We start from the raw sequence: 12,898 nt of genomic DNA, 5'->3' as shown, positions 1-12,898 counted from the left end.
TTGACTTGCTAATATAGTGATGCACCACAGAGTTTGGATTTGAAATGTTCAGCAAACCATTCATTAAAGCTGTAATTATTAATAAGTGTTTTTAAAATAACGTATTGGTGTCATGAGTTATTTTTTCCACAGCTTTAGTTCTGATGACTAAGGAATTGCCAGAAAGAACAGAGCAGCTGTTTTCACAGCATCATAGTTGGACATGTTTAACCAGAACATTTTATCTTTTTGTTGGACATTCTGAGGAGCCCTAATTTTAATGGGTTTTCCAGTTACACTGACTAATATTCAGAGAAGAAAGGTCAAGTAACAACTATATCCAAATAGAATTAAATGCTGCTGAAATCAGAATCTATGACTTGCTTAGTTCTAAGTATTTTTCCCAAGCCATTGACAATCGGGGATTATCTAATTACATGATATTTTATATAATAAATGGTAGAATTGTGCTTTGTTGGCATATCTTACATCTCTATTAGAAGAAACTAATTAGACTATATTTTTCATGTACAGGATGAATATGCCCTATCTGAACCCAGATACATAGTGTTGAACGTTACTGTGATTAACAGTGGTTCCATGTACAGTTCTACATTTTGGATTTTAACTTCACTGGTAATAACACTAATGATGTACCATGTTTTTCCATTAACCTACTGAGATTTTGGGACAGCAAACCATTAGCTCAAATGTATTTCCCATCTAAAGACCTAAAGTGATGAGTACATACAGTGATCCTAGCGTGGCCTCGTTCTTAATTGTCACCCAAGTGCTTCTGTAATGCAAATATTAATCTCTACAACAAGATAGTAGATGTGCTACGTATCACTTCTTTCTGAAGCATGGACACATCATGAAGCACATAGCTAATACTTAATAGGGTTTCAAGTACATTTGCAAAGCAGGCTGTTAGCAGCAGTTTGTTGCATTTAAATGGCATAAAAGGTTGAGTTTATTCTAAGCTCTATATTATGTTTGACATTTGGAATTTAATACAAAACAACAGGAACAAACTAGAAGATAGCTCTGGTACCTATTTTTAGCTGGAAGAAATCCTTAACGTGCTGGAGCCTACACGACATGGCCATTTCCCGTTGCAGAACACTCCCAACGACAAATAGAGAGAAACTGGGAAAGCCAGGGGTGAGAAATTAAATCACTGAAACACTTCTTTTTGAAAGCAGGACAGGAAGTGATGAGAACAGACCTTTATTTTTATTCTGAGTGTCTCAGTTCTAGGGAAATGAACAAAAGTAGTGCAAGTTGTATTGGCAAGCAGTGAGTCATTGATCCATTTTTTTGATAAAAGTATGGAAAAAGTGTCCCTCAAGGAGGAAATAAACCGTTAAATTCGGAGTTCTGCTCTCAGCTGGGACAAAATTCTTTTTCTGTAGTTCTGTTGTTGTGCCTGTCCATTTGAACCATTGTAAATATTGCAAATTTAAAAACATAATGGAAAAGAAATAGCCAAGCAATGTCAGCTAATCAACTCTGTTTTCCCAATAGCCCCTTTATCTTGGTGGTATCTTATTTGGTGTTATTACTAAAGGCCGTATATGGTCTTCTGATTTCACAGACTCATTCCATTGAGTACTGCAGATATTTGCTGAATATTGTAACTATAAGAAACATTAAAAAGCTGTAGGCACTATTCCCTGATGGCATAACTTGCACGTAAAGATGTCTTTTACATTCTTTTCTTGCCATTACTTGAATCCCCTACAGCACCCTGCTACCCTAAAGTAGTGCTTCCTACTCAAAGAGCTCAACTGTGGGCCTGCTAGAGATAAGTTTATGGCCAAAAGAGGGGACTACAGGACTAAACCTTCTCCCCAGTGCCCTGAGTTTGTACTCAGCCCTGGCAAGTGTTTCCCAGAGAAACCAAAGAAAAGTGAATATCAAATTGTGCCACTGACTCCTGACCTCCTGAATCTGCGTGGTAACTCTTCCTCCAGGTGTCCAAAAAGGGTCTGTCCTAGCTCTTGTCACCTCAACCTGGGGTCCCACTAGCATTTCATTAATCTTATTTACAGCCTTGAAATCCAGACGAGGCCATTAGACTACTCAATTCAACCTTTCTCAAGCTCAGGCTACTGAATAAAGAACAAAATCCAAAAGTTTCTGTCCCAGCTCAGACTGAGTTGAGTGGTATTTTTCTATGTGATTTCAGAGCTAAGCGATGCAGGATTCAGAATTTGTCATGGGGTTTATTTCTTCCTCAAAGAGTGTTTAATATTTCTGTTTGAGCCTTCCTTTACCATGGAAAAAAATGTGAAAATGTAACTAGAAATAAGCAAAGAGGAAAACACATCCTGGAGAGAGAGAGAGAGAGAGAGAGAGAGAGAAAGAGAGGGAAGGAGCAGAGAAGGAAAGGGAAATGTCAATGTAACCAGCGCTGCAGAAATGGAGCTGTTCCAAGCTTGTTGCTTTTACATTTTTTCTCCTTCATACTGAAGCAAAAAGTTTTCTCTTGTTGTTTCAGCACAGGTCCCTTTATGTTTCATTTTCTATTTCAGCAGTGTGTTGTATTTAATAGGAGACATTTCCAAAAGGGCTGAGGGTCAGACTTTCAAGTTTGCAGCACTTAACGACTGCGTATGTTTGAACTGAACATCCATCCAGACAGCTATAAAGGTTCCCTGTCCCACAGCACTTCAGCAGACTGAGCATGGCCATGCAACATAATGCATTGCTGCATTACAGATTCCCAAAGCAAATCCTAGTGAGAAGTAGCAGTCTTCTAAGGCTCAAAATCAGGATTTCTGTGTCAGAGTTTGAACAACATGTTTCTTGCTCCTCTCGAAGCAATTCAGGTCAGTATTGCATTGAGAAAGTGAAACCTGCAATATGTCTTAAAGCTGATGTGGAAGAGGCACTTTTCATTCTCATCTTGCTGCACATTTTGGAAGAGTGTGACTTCTGTAACAACATTCACTTTCCAGTCTCTCATTCTGGTCTTGAAGGTCACACAGCAGTTGTGATCTTTAAACATGCCTGATCAGCTATTTATGCACAGTCTTTTATATGTGACTGGAATATCTGTTACTCCACCTGCAGCCTAACCCCAAATGCCTAGATCATAATTCTTCACTGCTTTTGTTATTATTTTGCTTAAGATGGAAAGTGATAAATTCTATTGGCAGATCAGAATTAAAGTTATCATCTTTAAAGCAAAAAGTGATTTTGAGTCCTAAATTCAATGCTTGAATGAAGTTCAACTATGGGAAGTTTTCTTTGCCACTTCCTGAAACATATGCCAAGTATTTTGCTTGTTTTGCAGTGGCCACCCTGTCCATGAAAGACTTATTGTCACATATTCTGGATTTTTCTGCTTTTTTTTTGCTGTTATCCGTGTAAAATGATCAACTTACTTTGCTTAATATGTCCACAAATAAAAGCAAAAAACGAAGCATTTTATAAATCATCTGACATTCCAGCATTATGCTGTTTTCTGACTTCAGATGACTCATTGTCATATTCATTTGTTAACTTGTTCATCTATTAAATGTAACATGCTCTATAACAAGTGACCCATTTCATTTTCAATTCAAATTTTACCTTTTTGGAGCCTCATCGCCCAATTTTTTTCATCTGAGTGCTAAAGGTTAATATCTCACGCTTTTGACATCTAAGCAAAGTGGGCCATGGTGACTGCTAAATGAGCAAAGCAATTATAATTGTGCAGCTTTAAGCATTTCTTCTAGTAACTTTCTATAAATAAAAACTTTTCTTAAAGATTTCACCAGTTCAGTTCTGAAGTAATATTAATTATGTAAGTTATTCCCAAATTCAATTAGTTCTGAAGTTATGAGTAACAAGACAATTAAAGTAGAACTCTATAGAAATGTAAGTTTTGTAGATATTTTGCTCATTTTAGAACACCTTCTGATTACATACAGATCCAGAATATAAGCACAAAGCACATTCTTATTTCAGATATTCTTGTTGATAAGTACATCTTGATTAGCATATATTGATGGAAAGTGATCTCCAATGCCATAACAAAACATAGACTTTAATACTGTTCAAGATTACTGATGTTTGGCAAGTTTTGTGACTGCTTTAATATTTTATAGTAATAGTACTGCAATACTTTCTTTTAGGTATTTTTCTCCTCTTTGTTGAACTTGTGGATCTACTATATTTCTTTGTTGCTTGTGTCCAATGCTGTTCAAGATCTCTGTGCCTTTCCTCTCTTTCTACACATTTGTTTTTCAGCGCTTCCTCCTCTTTTCCAAGAAGGTCGGTGTAAATAAACTATTTTCTGAGGCCATAAAGGCTGTGTAAAATGTCTGAATGACAAAGTAATGAACACTCTTTGTGACTGGAGTCAGCATAAGTATTTATTGCTAAGCAACAAAGACTGATGTCAACGAGTTTTGCCAAATGCAGATGGTGAGTAGGTTTGTTGAAAAAATGAAATCACTCTAACATAACTCTTTACAGCAGATTCTAATATAATAGAAATAAAATGCACTCAACTGGTTGGAGTGAAGAGCTCCACAGAGAGGAATGAGGTTAATTTAATAATAGTTTCAACTGGCTTGGCCTGTATTTTATGGAGTTACTCATAAGTGAGACCATTCCTAATCTATCTCAGCAAGACTTAAGGAAGGGAAAACATCTGCAAAGCTTCTCTAAAGTGCTTTCCCACTCAAAAGTTGCTCTTCAGAATGTTATTGAGAACAAAGGAAGAATACAATGCATCATACCAGGTTGGCAGGGAGCTAGTGTTTAGAATATGCAAATACAACCTTACTGGTCACTTTAGTTTCTTATGGCATAAACTACTTTTAGTCTTATTCAGCAAATGCCTTTGGTTTCTTTCTTTGAGTAAATCACTAGATGTGACTGGCGGGCAAAGTCTGATGATTATATCACTGCAAAGTTGAATGTGTGCCCCATTTGCGGCCAGATCTGCCACAGTGGAGAACACACTTGTTTATCTGCTTTAAGCACACTGATAAAACCACAGTAATCCTTATTTATATCCTTTAGGCAAAACTCACTGTCAAAATCAGATGCAAATTTTCCTTAATCTCATGGAGAATGGCAAAAAACAGATCTTAATTCCAAGTCATGAGAAGTCTTGCCTCTTTGCAGGCATAGTGTGCTTGGTTTGAAGAACAGGAAACCAAATGATGGTTTGTTAGCACTTAAAGACTATGTCACAGGTAATTTGTTCTGGTTCACCCAATCAAACTGCTAAGATAGTTAGCTGGAACTCACCCCAGGTGCAAGCTTCTCCAGGAAGCAGCTACCTCCTTTCCTAGAAGCCAGCTCACTCATACTTTGTTCACTTTCCAACAAACAACCTGCTTGGAAGATCAGTTCTGATGCCCAGCTCCCAGATGTCTCTCATCTTCTGAGTACACAATGCTCAGGTCAGAATTCCTGCTCCTTGGGCCTAAACTAAGTGCTATGGAAAGACAGGCACACTCCCAAGTTCTCAGTCTCCACAGCAAGTGAGGGCTTGTATCTTGCTGGCCTGTACCAATAGCTATGTTGGTGCAGAGCCTGGAGCAGGGTAAGTACACAAAATAGTGTGATGATGGCAATAAAGTAAACATGCATAAAACCAACCTTACATCTTGTTATAGAAAGTGGCTTAATTTGCTTCAAAGTAAAGATGTTGCACCTCAGGCAACTCATTAGACAAGTCTCTTGCGTCTAAATGAAAAAAGTAACGTGTATGAAAATTACTCTCTTAAGTTGAGTGAAAGAAAGATCAGCCAAAGCTCATGTAGGGCTCAGCTGGGAAAAATTATTTTACTTGAAGCTATTTTTATTTCTCTTAGTTATGTAGGCAACCAGCCATATCATATCATACAGTCACAGCAGAAACACATCAGTGACTGCTCAGAGTGGGGTAAGTTCATGTTGTGTTTTAACCCCAGCCAGGAACCAAACACAACATAGCCGCTTACTCAACTCATCACAACACCTCTGCAGTGAAGCTGGGAGGAGAATTAAGGAAAAAAAACATTAAAAGTAATTGGCTGAAATAAGTTTAATAACTAAAATTAAAAAATAGATAACAATAACAACAATGATAATACATAATACTAATACCAATAGAAAGAAATATAACAGAGAGAGAAATAAAACCCAGGGGGATTAAAAAAAAAAACAAACCAAACAAAAAACCAGTAATGGCCAATGCAATTTCTCACCACCTGCTGGCTGATGTCCAAGCAACAATCAGCCCCTCCCCACCACTTTGTATACTGGGCATGACACATTGTGGTGTGGAATAGCCTTTTGGCTAGTTTTGGTCATGACCATGCTTCTTCCCAGCTTCTTGTGTTACTCACTGTCAGGGCAGGGTGAGAAGTAGAAAAGGCCTTGATGCTGTGCAAGCACTGCTCAGCAATAACCATAACATCTCTGTGTTTCAACATTCTCCTCAACATAAACCCAAAAGACAGCCATGTACCAGCTACTAGAAAGAAAATTAACTGTATCCCAGCTTGAAACCAGGATAACTCATGTAATAAAAATGTTAGTGATTGTATTCAGAGAAGATCTTAGGAAAGATGATATTTTTTGCCATGTGCTTCGATGTTCTGATTGTTGTAGATGTTCTGCACTTTTGAGGGATTTGGATTTAGTCGTTCGAGTTCAGTTTTTCTATTTGTAAATGTTCATAAACTAGTGGGAATAAATGATTTTTCAGAGTGTGAGTTATTCACAAGTTGTTGACTTTTGCAGCTCACTACTGGATATTTGCCCACGTGTTATGTTTCTTGTGTCTGATCAGGCAAACAAAAATCCTAACCAGAAAAAATGGTGAAAAAGTGAAAATGGTAGTGACAAATGCATACTAACTCATACAACTTGAGAATAGATTTCTTGACAATTTTGGATTTGGAGATAATTTAAAGATTAAATATTTAAACTCAGTCATTCAAATATTTATGATATTGTGAGAAATATCATCTGGGCAATGCAAATTTAACTTTAATTTCATCTGTTTAATCACAAAATTCTTTATGAATCTGGTTGGAGAGGGGTAAAACTCCTGATTTTTTAAATGGCCCTATTCACTGTGCTTTTTCTCCTGATCACCAGACACGTACACAAAGCCAAAAATTCTGTTTCTCTATCTCTAATGCACTGCTGAAATATGTAGCACTCATATCATTTAGCTATTAATGCACTTGGTAGAGATGAAAAGGAAAACATGAAATCTTGTCAAGCCTACTGAAAGCTTTCATCAGTCTTTTTTACTAAATATTTTTCAGAAACTCAGTTTTGTCTATGAAAAATGCAATTTACCAAGTGTAGCACTGTAGATTTAGTATTTAGAAAAATCTGTTGACAGCAGCTGGATCCTGAACTCTTCATCTGCAAAACATCCAGAGTAGACACAGAGACAGCATAAACTTCTCAATCCCCATCAAAGTTCTTTGCCCTTGAACTGGTCATACCATTTATAGATGTGACAGGACACTTCCTTCTCCATGTTCATTCAGCTGTCAGTCTTTCTGCTGAGCCTGGCAACAGGGGCTCGAATTAGTGTCAAAATATGTCAGTAAATTTAACATATTTTATATTGTAGGCTTGGATTTTGAGACCCAACATGCCTTCTGAGTGGATAGACTGTAGAGTGGATAAACTGTAGAGTGTCCTTTAACCCAGCAAGTAAGTAGTGGTTGTTCTTAAGAAAAGGAATGACTCCATCAAGCCAGGTCTGGAGACTGACTTCCAGCCACCAGCAGCCCTGGTCATCCCTCACTCGTATGCTGGAGGGGCACACGCTCATGACCTTGAAGTGGGCACAACTTCATCAACCTGAGTCTCCATTTCCTAAATCCCAGACAATTTCTGCAGCCACGAGGCTCCTTGCAATGTTTGAATTTCTCACCCAGCATGCCCAGTATGCTCCCAAATTTCATCTCCTTCTGACCGTGAGAGGGCTACAGACAAAAGGGATGGCTGATACGGGGCAAATTCTTTGCAATCAAGGACTTACAAAGCTTATTGTCACACAGGGTGTCTCATAATGTCCCAATGAGTATAGCCCTTCTCTTTTACTGAAGTAAGTGCTGACTATCTTACTCTACCTTTTTTCCTAGGCATATTCTCCTATAATTTCAAGCCTGTACCTCATACATCTCAGTTATAAGGGACATGAAATTCATATTCACACTTAGAATGTTATCTATCATTCTACTCATAGTTTACCACTTAATTTTGATTGTCATAAATTTGAATTAGAATATCAAAGTACCCTAACAACTTTATGGAATATAGAAATTTGCTGTCATGGTGCTCTGGATTCTGAAATAATGGGCCTCATTTCAGTTTTATCATGAGATTTTTAAAGAGAAAACCTTTCAATCCTCGGGGAAAACTCCAATAATAATAATAATTATTATTATTAAGCAATCAAGAAGTAATTTGAGATGAATAACCAGTCTCAATTTACTCACTTTCTTATGGTTAGCCAAAACTAACATAGAAATAAGATCTTTTAAACTGCAACAATCTATGTTAATTGCAGTTTGAACTACACCATAGATTAGGCAACTCTTGTCTAATTAGATCGCTTTATATTTGTGGGATAATATTCACCCACAGTTATTGATTTCTGAGTAGATACTATGTCTCCCTTTCAACCAACGACACATATAGCAAAAACCCGTTGAAAACCAAACCTTCCTCTCAGAATAAGGTAGAATCTGGAAAATCTCACAGCATAAGGAAAGAGCAAACTGCAGGTAACATCTTCATACATATTAATTGAGAACAATGTTGGTATATTGTAGTAATATTATAATAACCTTATGTATTAAAAAACATTAAAGTATTATGATCTATTAAAGCCCTGGTGCTGATTTGGTGTATGTACATTTTGGCTGCTAGATGTTATTGTTGAAATACTGTGAAATTATCTTGTTCTGGTGTGAAGATGGAAAAATTTGAAAGCCTTGTTTTATTCTGATTCTCTTTTTGCCCAGGCTGTGTCTTACCCTCTGTCACATTAATAAGTGGACTGCAATGCATACTGTATTGTTACTCTATGTGACTACATCTCTCTTGGAGAAAACAAGGAAAATCTTTTGAGAATACAACTGTTGGCAGATCCTGGCTGTGGCTCCAGAAGCCTTCTGGTAAATCTGACTTCAAAATTCAAACCTTCAGCAACATCAACATGTATCAAATGAAAGTACATTTGTTTGGCTCCTTGGATGTGCTATATTATCTGCTAGCTTACTAACAAATTCATATCTTGCCTTTTTAGAGAAATGGAGGAAAGTAACAGGTCTCAAAGGATCTACCTTTCAGAACAAGCATGTTTTCTCAGTGTTTTCTTAGAGGAGGAAAGGAAGAAAATTAAGTAAAAGCAGATGGTATTTTATTTCAGAAAAGCATCTCTCAGAATAATGTAATCTAAAATCTCAATAACTCAGGTAACTAGTCTGCTAAAGAATTTGTGTTTGCTATTGGACCCACAAGCTCCTATGCCTACTGCTGTGAAAGGTGTGAGAGAAGTAAAGTCAGGATGTTGCACCAAAATCAGTAATATCTTATAATCAGCTGCAACAAATATTTTCCACTGTTTCTTATTGAATTTTTGTTTGACAGAGATCTAAAGATCTTCTTTGACACTCAAGTCAGCTTCTGGAGGAAATAAAATACCATAAACAGAGATGGATAGTAGGATTGATCTTTATGGTGATGAAAATTAGGATATTGAAATGCCAGATATACTGAAATGTCAACATTTTGATTGACTTTAAAAAACAAATTCTGGGGCTTTAAAACTTCATTCAATCACATAAAAAGGTCAACAGGATTTAGCTGCTCTTTTAAAAAGGAAAAGGACAAAAAGTGTCAATGGGTCTTTTATACCTCTGCAAGATTTAGCTTTTAAAAATATACATCCTGCTTAATAATTAGGCAGCTATACCACACTGTTGTAAGTTGTTTGCATGCTGACAGGCATGAATGAGTTTAAAGTTGATCTCTGTGTGTATGTGATTTTTCTGTATGTCTTCTCTGCTTTCTCAGCACCCAGAACTTGGACCCTTTGAAGCTGAGACATGAGGCCACCCTCGCTGCAAGAAGCAGAGTGAGGAGCCAGGCTTGCTGTAACAGAAAAATAACTGCTACTACAAGAAGGAGATTGCATGAAATCACCAACAGCCCTTCGCTGGTGGCAGCAGCCACCTGGTTTTGCAAAGCTTAGAGATATGTGACAGGGGTAGGTGGACCATGGTTGATTGGCTACCTTAGCTCTGCCTGCTCTACCTATAGTTGGAGTGGTCCCTGCTACCAAACAGGGACTTCAAGTAGCCTGCTGCATGGTTCTGTTAGTTTGTGCAGAAATCAGTTCAGCACTTTGCTGAAGAATGAAGACAAATATCCCACTTTCTTTAAGAACTCTGTTGTGCTGCTTGTATGGCTAAAGTTGGTAAGGCCATAAAGGAATAATCTAAGAAGCTTCAGCTCTGAAAAGATTCACAGAAACCTGAAATGAAGGTAATTTATTACCCAAGACTAGCACAAGTGAATACTGATGCACTAGGCTACACAATTTAAGACAAGATCTACTTTGTCCATTGATGTTAGAAAAAATAAGGAGAAAAACTCAAGAATCTTAATGTTCCTTTTATAATCGAACTTCTCTATGACTGTACAATGCAGATAGAAACAGCATATACAGATGATGGCACAAAGCTCTTAGCAATGCAAATAAACTCCCAGCACCAAACCACATGTACTGAATTGCATTCCTGCTAATTCTGAAAAACATCTCCATGTGAGATTTGACGTAATGTACATAGTTTACACCAAAGCTTTTACAGAGGAGTAGCTGCTTCTATACTTGTCTGGAATTGTCTCTGCTAACAAAGCTTGGTAAGATGCTACAATACTGTTTGCTAAGACTGGCTATGGTTTATAATGATATAACCTTACTTGTGAATTTTCCACTCTGTTTACGGTGCCACAACAATAGCTAATTTTCTGCTTTGATAGAACCACTGAAACATCAAAATCTCTTGAATCCATCACCACTCTCTATCCTCCTTGGATGAAACTGTGCAATGGGACCCTGCTGCACATGCTTACTATAAGCTTGTTGGGGTCCTGTCACTCCAAAGTGGTTAATTACCCTTGTGTCTACTTTCAGTCAAGAGCCTATTTATCATGGTTAGCTATCTGTATCAATAGACACGTTTGTCATATACCTAGTGTTAGACAATATAAAGTAAGTTTAAGATCCATTTCACCATGTCAGAGTCAAAAAAGGAGAAGGAATAGTGAGAGATTTCCCCACTCGTAGAAGCAAGGAGTTATTAATTAGCTAGTCAAGGACTTTGCTCTAGCAAGAGGCATTTGCATCTCCAAGGAGTTGAAGTAAAAACACTTATTTTAATTGAGAAGAATGATCAGATGGTCTCTTAGATAATGAAGGAAAAGAATAAGTTTCAGGAAGAAAGATGATATCTGTCTAGGCTCCCTAGAATATTTCAAAGGAGAAATTTCTTATGAAAGATAAAACTTTGTCCAAAGGGAGGAAAAAGTAAGTATATGCCATAGGACTAGCTCACTCCTCAGAGTATGCTGCAGACCTGCTCTGCTGGGTACACCCTGGCCATGTTCCAAGTCCTTGTTGGGTACCACCTTGATCCCCTTTGGAGTTTTGGTGATGTCCCCTTAGACTCAGACAGATTATTTTCTGAGGGCAGCACAGAGAAAGTCATAAAAAAGACAATAGCATCACAGGCATTAGTATTTACGTGGTTAGGATCATGTAAACCAGGTTTTTGCCTCTCCTGAGAAAAAAAATCGTTTGTTGGATAACAAATAGTGGTGAAGGGGTAAAAAAGGCCTTTTCTGGAGCAGCAGTCACCAGCCCCATTCCTCCTGTCCTGCAGAAGCAGAAGGGAGCAGCATGCCCAAACACCAGAGCTGCTTTGCTATTACTACTCAGCCTCCACCTAATTTCCATCGTGAAAGAAACCAGGCTCCGCTCACTCAGCCTCAGGATGTCAAAATTAACGTCTGCCTACTCAACTAATGAGCCTTGAGTTGTTGATTGAAAATGTATCAAGCTTCCCTAGTTTCTCATTAAAAATCCTGCTTTTGTAGATCTCAAACCATTTATGCAGCTCTTGTCTGAATTTTCTTCAGTTCTTCACTGTGCTATTGAGGTCCAAGGCAATATTTGAGTCATTACTGCCCCTCTGATCCTCCTCTGCCCATATAACCAGTCTTTGCCTTCACCTTAAGAGAGGATTAACCACCTTTTCCTGGGTATCAGACCATTACTATTTTGGTAAATTATTAATATCTCACTTTCTTAAGCACCACCTCAATCTGGGCTATGGATCCATCCTATTTGAAAAGACTTCTGCATTTGTTTTGTGAAGCTAATGCTGCTAATCCCTTCAACCAAGGAGACAAAGAAGCAGCTTGCAGAGGGAACATCAAAATGGTGTAATGGTTGTGCAGCTTGGAAGTGGGGTTGGTCAGCTCCACAGCACCTATGCCTGTTAACAGAGATTGTTACAGTCCATTAGAACAGCTGCTCAGCCATCAGTGTGCTGTTTGCTGACTACAATATTATCAGAATTGCATCCTATCTAAATAAAAATACTATCCTTTATAGTGGGGACAAAACCAGGAACTGTGATAGGAATTATCTTTATTTGTACTTATATGAATAGCTAAAAGTAAGGATACCAGGAGGCAGAGCTTGAGAATATGTAGTTTGGTTCTTTGGGTTAAGATCAATAAGGTGTGTACACTGCAAATAGTGCTGTCTGTGCAGATCTTTGTTATCTGCTCCAGTGCCTCCCCTGAGAGGTGAGAGACTCTTCAGAATGCCTCAGGAGTCAAAAGCAGAGAAAAGGTAACAAAGCAAGGGGGAGGATAGAGGTGGTAA

The sequence above is a fragment of the Colius striatus genome, chromosome 2 (assembly GCF_028858725.1).
Source record: "Colius striatus isolate bColStr4 chromosome 2, bColStr4.1.hap1, whole genome shotgun sequence".
Lineage (NCBI taxonomy): Eukaryota > Metazoa > Chordata > Aves > Coliiformes > Coliidae > Colius > Colius striatus.
The sequence above is the reverse complement of the archived record's forward strand: the minus strand, read 5'-3'. Positions refer to the sequence as shown.